The sequence below is a fragment of the Melitaea cinxia genome, chromosome 13 (genome assembly GCF_905220565.1).
Source record: "Melitaea cinxia chromosome 13, ilMelCinx1.1, whole genome shotgun sequence".
NCBI lineage: Eukaryota > Metazoa > Arthropoda > Insecta > Lepidoptera > Nymphalidae > Melitaea > Melitaea cinxia.
The window spans coordinates 10,874,451-10,882,372 of NC_059406.1; positions in this window are offsets into that span (position 1 = coordinate 10,874,451).

Consider the following 7,922-nt stretch of genomic DNA (forward strand, 5'->3'; position numbering starts at 1 on the left):
CTATCGAAATAGGCACAAAATAGGTACCTATTACTAAATTTTCTACTACAGTTAACCTTGGCGTAATCTCTAAATGGATTTCCGTTGGGCGCACATTTATTAAATTAAAGCCACTAATTGACACGCAAAGCAACTAGTGTTAACCGCAAATAGTGATATTACAGCTTCTGAACTTAAACAATGACTCACATTGTGCAGAGTAGTCTGAAAACATATTAATTAAGCCGTACCTTTTCTACAATTATACCTACCACTACACTACACAATACAAGGCTATATTTGTATTTATAAGTATTTATTTTAAACATTAAATTGACATAATATTGAGACATACAAGAATATCCTCAAAAATAAACCAATCGTTCCAGATCCATATTAATGACAAAATATGTTTTTTTCCTTGTTTAAATTAACGATTTGGATTTCCCGTTATAATATCTATATAACACCCAAGTCCATAAGCTGACCAAAGTCGCTAACAAACACGTACGAAGACATGAAACAAAAACTATATAAGAAAGTTCCTATTGCCTTGAAACTCTCACTGATGTTTTAATGTTGAGTTATCTACGATCTTATTATTGTTAGATTTCGTGTTCCCGGGGTAGAAGTTCGAACAAAAGTATAACAGTTTGTGTGTTTTATTGCTAAAGTAAATCATCTGCGCTCAGAAACGCTGAGCTGACACTACGTAGTTTTGCAGTAACTCCAGACTTTGTTGAGCTCTTACTCACCGCGCATAGAGTACCTACACTGTACAGTCCACATGCTACGACGGAGGAGCCTCGGTTTGGTTTGTAATCTATTAGTTGTAAAGATTTGTCTACGAAGCATTTGAAATAAAAAATTAATAAATACTGTCATATAGATTCAGCTACTAACGTGACGTAGGTTTACGTGTGTATTTTTTCGCAAAATATTTTTCTGTTTTTAACCGACTTTCAAGGAAGGGGTTCTCAGTTCAACTGTATTTTTTTTTTGTTTGAATATATTATAGATTGGAACATCGTTGGGAACATTTCGTATGAGTACTTTTCGAGTTTACTAATGTGGGCTCGTTTATCGCGCATGACGTAATAGTTCAGCGGCAATATGGCAGTAAAGTTTACGACTTCTATAACAAGGATAAGAGTCCTCCATGCGTCATTAGGCGCATATAACTCAGATGCTTTGTGAAGAAGTTGGTTTTGTGAATTGAACAAACAACTCAATTGTTGGCCCGACGACCCGCAGTAGCTCCTCGCTCGTCAACGAGTCGAGACAATAAGGCTCTGGCAACAATTGCTTACAATTGACACAGTTGCAGTCCCATACTTGCTTCTTATCGTAAGACACTCGACATCTTACACTTCTAAACTCCAACAGTGATAAATGTGTTTAGAGCTAAGTTATTCTTAAAAAAACTGTGCAAAATTATTGTAAATTTGAATTTAGTACCTAAATATTGACTTTTTTTAAATAGAATAATAATCATCTATTACATACATAACTATATATCTACATACGGGTGCGTAAAAGATTTTCTGTTAAAGATAGGTAACTGGGGCACAGCAAGAAATTTCTTGCTCAAAATATGGAGCGGTGGGCGACTGGGGTAGTACCTCGACCTTACAGAAGACCACAGCTACATAATACTGAATTCAAGCAGTGTTGTGTTCCTGTTGGTGGGTAAGATGACCAGAGCTCCTGGAGAGGATTAGGAATAGAATCGGCAACGCGATTGTGACGCTTCTGGTGTTGCGGACGTCTATAAGCTACGGTAATCGCTTACCATCAGGTGAGCCGTACGCTTTTTTGCCGATCTAATTATATAAAAAAGGTACCATGTGTAGGTAGGTACATAATTTACGCATTATTCTAATTTCTAAGATAAAGATTGGATAGATTATTGATGGAGAAGTTTTTAAATACCCATTTAATAGCTAGGTAATTACACGTCACACCTGCGCATATAATAAACGTGAGTCAAACTTTAATTTTGCCGCAGGTTCAAACAATTTATGGGTAGAATAAAATCCATAATGTTCAAACGTTTAATAAGTATTATCGTACTGGGTGCCGCCGATTAGAAAGTAATGACTTTGCAAACACGTTGCTTTATTAAAATGCTTAATGCACATAGAAAATAATAAGTACCTACTTAATCTTCACTCACAATACATCACGCATAATAACCTTTATTTTTCAATTTTAAGTTCGTTTTTTATTTTAAAAGGGTCTCTTTGACAAAAATGAACTTTACCTTGCAATCCAGGTAGTAATAGATACTCGTTAGATAAAACTGCATTTTCTTAATCATAGGTTTATGAGTCATAAAATGTTGTACACAATCATGTCATATCAAATAGCTAACTGCAATCATCGTGTCCTGCGGTCGGTTATGGGAAAGTGTTCCATGAACGCTCCCAAGTGTAGTCACGTACCTACCCATTGCCGCACTGTCTGACTTGTTTTCTACCAACTACCTACGTCTTGTCAACAGAGCTAAGCTTTTTTATCTTTAAAAATATTTAAAATGCATAAAAACGTGAAAAAAAAAATATATATATATATTGAATAGTTTCATAACTTATCTAATATCAGAATTATCAAATTATTGACGAAGATTACAATAAATAATATACCTAATTATAAGATTATAACTGAGGGTACCTTTTAATGTAAATCATATTATGAAAGTTAAACGGCTTGTTTTATCACTTACTAACTACGTAGTAGATATATAACCTATCACATCTTGTTCGTTACAAACGTGTATCGAAAATGTAAGTCTCTATTAAAATAGATAGAGCCGCTAATACGAGCCGGTAGAAATTTAATAAAATTAGCATGTAGTTACTATCATCGTAGTTTTTTCTTGTACACAGAATAAATAATGTTCTTAATTAGCAACATCCTCAATTTCGAAGTTCGATAAGTAATTAGAACATTAATTTAACCGCTTATTAAAATGTCGAACAGGTTCGACATACTCGAGTTTCGAAGTGCGAATGTTATTGAAAAACACGTTTTACGCTATTATGTTACTATCAACTATTACTCGTATGTGTTATAATGACACACGTCTATTAGTCGACTAACATTAGAGGTACAATGTAGCCGCGCCGTCGAGCGCAATCGTTAATTGATAAGACGGAAAGTGACAAGTACCTACATTCGAGATGCGAGCTCAGATAATGAAGTACTTAATGTTATCAATACAGTGTTCTTACGTATAGCTCTTGAATGAAAACTTCAGTTATATCTCCATCTATCATGATTTATCGGTAGACTCAATTCGGCAGCTTACGCAGTCAGTAAAGTCTGACGATTGACTGATTTTTAATGCATTAGGTAGAACGGATTAATTATCTACCTCTAATTTAAATTTTCTACATTTTGATTATTGAAAAAATATTAAAATGTTATAAAACTATACTTAAAAAATTAACTAAGTATTAAAAAAAAGTCGACTGTTACAAATAATCACTAAAAAGGGAAAAACAAGCGTTACAATTTAGTTAAAGTGTATTCAGTGCACCGTGTGCCTGTTATATTCCATTCGATACTTTAATAAACTACCTACTGATTTTTAATGCATTAATAAATAATACAATTATATAAGAAATTCAAATTGTCGCCCGCCGGGACAAAAAGTTTTACTAAATATCTACTGATTTTACCTACTATCAATCGAACATTAACAAAATTTAAGAAAACTACTATCGATTGATTTTATTTGGATTATTAAGTAGTTTGTCCTCGCATGCTGTAATTTGAAGTACCTATAGGTATTATGCGATTTTAACTTAAATGTACCTACTTATTTGTACGTTAATAGTCTTTAAGGTAAGTTGTAACTCGGCTTAATCGTAACAAATTGGAAAATTGGATAGGTAAGTACCTACTTAAAGGTAGGATCGCCTTCTCAAAAAAATATATTTTGGATTTGAATTTGATATTTATAAGTCTGCAAAAGGCAGTCAAGTGGTGTGGAACTCGCTGTCGGTTGATAGCGCTCTTCCTTTGCGCTCGCCCCCCGAGAGATGTCGCTAGGTTTCGCGCTCTGCTCAGCCGCTAGTAAAAATACGTGCGGGTATTTCCTGTCCCCGCGGCGAGGGCGGAGGGGGCGATAAATAACTCAGTTTGCGGGTAGCAGGAACGGGCGGCGGGGCGCGGGGTCGCAGCGTTATTTGTAGGGCTCGCGTGTGAATTATTCGTGGGTTCACGCGCGCTGTTTGCCCGCCGTCTTGTGGAGTGGTGCGCCGAGCCGCCGACCCTCGTTAATGAAATTTCATATCGTTCGCCCGTCGCGTCTCGTTCTATTGTCGCCGCTCACTAGTCTCAAACTCGCTACCCTATTCTCTGCCTATTGAATGAACCGAATTGTTACACTTGACTGTGGAACTGCTGAGAAACACTATTATATTTGCTCAACTTGAATAGAAATTAGGCAACGATTGTTACATACGAAATTGTTAGCAAGTAGGTTAAACAAATTATGTGTTCAAAGTTATACCTACCTAATGATTTCACCATTAATTCTTCTACAATCCTAATGGCTCGTTGTCTATAAATATAAAATGCCTCGCTAGTTAATCTTACCGTTAGTAACACGCATCATAACATTCATAAAGTTTCCGAATTTATTGGTGTCGGTAGAGCAGATCGTAAACATGACGAGATCTATGAACACTTAAAACTATTAGGTTCTGCCACTACGACTAGATAATAATCATTATACCTCAGGAGTGTACCTACCTATATGGCTAGGTTGTAATCAATTTAAATAAATAGAACTTGGGATTTAAGCTCTTTATTTTATTTATTATTATTTATTTATTTTATTTTATACTTTATTGTACACCACAAATATATTACAAACAAAGCATAAAGATAGTTACAGACAGTGAAGTACAATGGGCGGACTTATGGCTAATTAGCCATTTCTTCCAGACAACCCATACATAGAAAGGAAAGTTATTATCTAAATTGGGTAGGTGGTGTAGATGTATAATAAACTTACATACAAATGTCTACAATCAAATACTTATAATAAAATAAAGAATTTATTATTATCATTAGCACTTATTTTAAAATAACATAACAAAAAATTTTGTTATAGTACTTTAATATTTTTAATCATACTTTTAAATATCATACTCAAAAAGAAATGACGCAGTCATTCGTGCGAACAAGTTTTGAAAACTTCATCACTGCCTATGTTGGAAATCCTATTGTTCAGACACACAATTTAATTTCTAGATTAAAATATATTGACACGGTCCTAAATCCTGTAACTACACGCTCGGAGACATATAGAGAGGCTTTGTTGTAAATATCAATCGTTATAGAGTATAAACGAGTGGGTAAACTAGAAACAGAAACAATGAACCGCGGCGTGACGTCGAGACAATGACGCGACACAATTGCTCACAATTGACACAGTTGCGCCCACGGTGCGCTTTGTAGTTATTAGTACGGAATGTTAGTGAGTTGGTGGTTATGGACTTAGCTGTAAATAGATCGTTCCGTAAATAAAAGAACTTTGTGGGAAAAAGTGTCTGTGTACTTAATACAGAAGATAAAGAATGCAAAAATGACCACTACGAGTTTTGTAATTTTTAAAATAAGACATTTGATCAATTATATTTAAGAAAATGAATTTATTATTTAAGTTACACTTTACATCAGTATTTATCTATAACTGATAATTATTTCACTATGAACAGTAGAAAGAACTATAAAAATTAATTAAAATATGTTATTAAAAATAGCTATCTTTTATCAATTTTTATTTTAAATACGTTACTATCTAGATAACATGGACATTTTTTTAAATCGTCTTTCTGAAAAAATACATAGGTATCTAGGGGTAATTGTATCAGTAACTTTCCTTTAAACAACTGTTGGTTACAATATTTTAGATAATTTGAAAATTAAACTTTTGTCACGAAATAATCTCATGAACAATTTTAGTTTTATTTTTTATAAAGATAGAAATAAATCAGTCTCTTGATAACATGATAAGTAATAACATAAAAACATCATATATTATCCATGGTATATTTAAGATCGTTATTTACTTCATAAGCATGTAGATATTAGATACCTATATACCTAAGTATTTAAGTGCAGGTAGATAAGTTAAAAAACAAATATGTAATCAATACTTACTTAGGCAATCAACACTTGTTATCTGAACTACAAGCTTCAACATAATTATTATTATTATCATAATCATAATCTATCCGCTAAAAATAATCAACTTCTTCTTTAGTGAAAATGATAATTTGCCTATTTAATAATTAGTTCTGCAACTAAATTATCAAATCGGTATGAGATATGTAAAACATTTATTTTTAGCTACTTTAACAGATAACCAGTGAGCTATTTATTTTACATACCTAATCGATTAAATGACAAAATAATACCTTTTATCATACGTGTTATACCCATACTACGCTACTTATAATTGTAGATCTTTTTTACACATAAAATGTACCAATTGCGTTTCTTTTTGTTATTTTTTAACTATACTTACTTAAAAAAAATTATGTAAAAATAACAGCCATGTTACAGTACCTATGTATTGCTATTTGTGTTGCAAACTCAATACTAAAATTGGATAAACATCCAGACATATGACTCTACCTATCATAAGAATAACACAAGAAAAAAAATTAAAGAAGAAAAAACGATTCACCACAATACTATGCATTCTAGAAACCGTCCTCATTTAGCTCGCATCTTGTTATTCACATGCCCTACACCACTACCACTAGCCACTTGTATTCGTGGCTCGGCATGCATTTATTATTCGCATGCGTTGGACCGCTTGTGCGCCGCATGCCGAGCCGACGAGCCCTTTAACCATTCGCATGCATTCGCCCGCTTAATATGTGGGCTCGTATTGCGCCTTTCACGCTTCTATATAACTTGTACACGACAACACATTGTTCAGTCATTAAATGTACTAAAGAATAGAGGAAAGGATCTAGGCTTACGTATTAGAATTTAATAAATTAATTAATTGGTGAAATAATCTAGTCAGTAATCAGAATACATTATTAGCTAATTTAATCTACCTAGGTTAAATAATTAAATCGATTTTATGATTATTTGTAGTTCAGTTAGATAGGATAATAATTGCTTTGACATGATGAGAGTTTGAACTTATTTAAGTAGGTACCTATTATTCTCAAAAACTTGGTAAGTCTAGTTAAAATATTTATTACTCTCTTTATATGACATACCTATAGGTAACTATGAAATTAATACAGTCAAAATAGCTAAATACGCATACCCGGTACCGGTACACGCACCCACAAAACATCGCAACAAAAGAAAATAGAAGAATGAGTGGTTAGTATGTTTAACGTAACGCATAAAAACATATCTTAATGTCACACTGTTCTCATTTATCTGATCTCCAATCAGATACGGCGCTCGCATGTCTGTGTCAAGGCCGTTGACTAAGCTCAAAAAAAATATCGAATTTAGAGATATTCGAGCAAAAATAGAACATGTTCTGAATAAACAATAACATTTGTAAATTAAACTAAAGTACATCTTGTCGTTTTAGTTTTTGCTCGGGTAGGTAGGAGAGAAAGAGAGAATTATTACAAGTTCTAAAAGTGCATTATCATATTTTTACTATAATTAAAATTGGTTTTAGAGGAAGGAGATACTTACTTAAATTAATTAAAGACCTTCTCAGATATCAAAGATACGTTTATTTTTAACTAATTATGCTCCGCGGTTGCATTCGTGAATTATGTGCATTTAAAACGACTTCGCTACGATTTTACTGTACCTAAGTGTTTACGGAGTAATAACTCTGCTTCTAGATGGATGATAGTTAAGATGAAACTAATGTCATATTATCCTTCCAATTTCGTACTGTAAGTTTTGAGTGATTCGAGAAAAAACGCATAGACAGA